We start from the raw sequence: 1,563 nt of genomic DNA, 5'->3' as shown, positions 1-1,563 counted from the left end.
ACATCTCAATCAAGTTCTGTACAGATTTTGAATCCTTTAGGAAGAACTCAGATGTCGTTTGACTACCAGCTCCCACATAATGACACAGAGGATTCTAATTCATTACGAAAGCTTGACCTTAGTTTAGGCTTGTTCCCAACTAGCTCTTATAAATTAACCCATTTATATTAACCTATGTTCTGTCGTGTGGTTCATTACCTCTCCAGAGCACAGGATGTCCACTCCCTTCCGCATCTGCCTAGTGAATTTCCCTCAACTCAGATTCCTCCCAGAGTTCCTACCTCGCTCCCGAAGTTCCAGCTATCCTCTCCTGATCAGTCAGCTCTTTAATAAACCAATCAGAAGGTGCCTAGGCAGGCAAGGTAAACCAGGATCATATTTTAGCAAAGTGATCAAATATCTCGCAGCACTCGGATAAGAATTCCACACTTCAAACAGAGGGTAGTGAACACAAAAGACATCAATCACAAGAGGCAGATCAAAGCCCACGTGCTGACACCTGAATAAAAGCAATCTGCAATACTCCCGGCAACTCCTGCTCTTCTTAAGCCCCAGTGAGAAACTGGGAAAGGCCTTAGGCTCTAGTGAGAAGTTGGGTTTTAAGACCTAGAGAGAATATGGGCAAGATTTGAGACACCTTTGAAAACTTGGGAAGGTTTTAGGACCCAGTGAAGAGCTGAAATGCCTTAGACACCTGTGAGAGCCTTGGAGCTCCTACTCAGCTCCAGTGAATAACCTGGGAAGGTCTTAAGGCCAAGTGATAACACGGGGGGAGGTCTTGGCTCCAGGGAAAACCTGGGGAAAGCCTTAGGCTTCACTGAGAGTTGGGGAGAAGACCTTAGGTCACGATTAGAACCTGGAGAAAACCTTAAGTTCCAGTGAAAACCTGTCAAAGATCTTGGGCTCCAGGAAACACATGGGGAATATACAAACCTTTCAGGAGGCCTTAGATCCCAGTGAGGACTTGGAGAAGGCCTTGGGAACAGTTGAGAATCTGCAGAAAGTTTTTTTTTTTATTTAAAAAAGAAACTTTTCATTTTACATACCAATCCCAGTTCCCACTCCCTCCCTTCCTCCTATTCCCTCCACTTGCTCCCCCTACCCCACCTCCCATCCACTCCTCAGAGAGGATGAGGCACATTGCTCTGAGGAAGGCCCAAGGCCCTCCCTACTATACCTAGGATGAGCAAGGTATCCATCCAAAGAGAATGGGTTCCAAAGAAGTCAGTGTAAGCAGTAAGGATAAATTCTCGTACCACTGCCAGTGGCCCCACAGTCTGCCATAGCCATACAACTGTTACCCACATTCAGGGGGACTAGTTTGGACCTGTGCTGTTCCCTTCCCTGTCTGGCTGGAGTTGGTGAGTAAACTGTTTCAGTGGGTGTACCTATCATGGTCTTGACCTCTTTGCTTATATTCTCACTCCTCCCATTCTTCAGCTGGACTTTGGGAGCTCAGACCAGGGCTCTGATGCAGGTCTCTGCCTCTGTTTCCATCAGTTGCTAGATGAAGATTCTATAGTGATATTTAAGATATTCAACTTGGGGCAACGGGATGATTGG

This window comes from Microtus ochrogaster, chromosome 8, assembly GCF_000317375.1.
Source record: "Microtus ochrogaster isolate Prairie Vole_2 chromosome 8, MicOch1.0, whole genome shotgun sequence".
Classification (NCBI taxonomy): domain Eukaryota; kingdom Metazoa; phylum Chordata; class Mammalia; order Rodentia; family Cricetidae; genus Microtus; species Microtus ochrogaster.
This window is presented reverse-complemented; position numbering follows the sequence as displayed.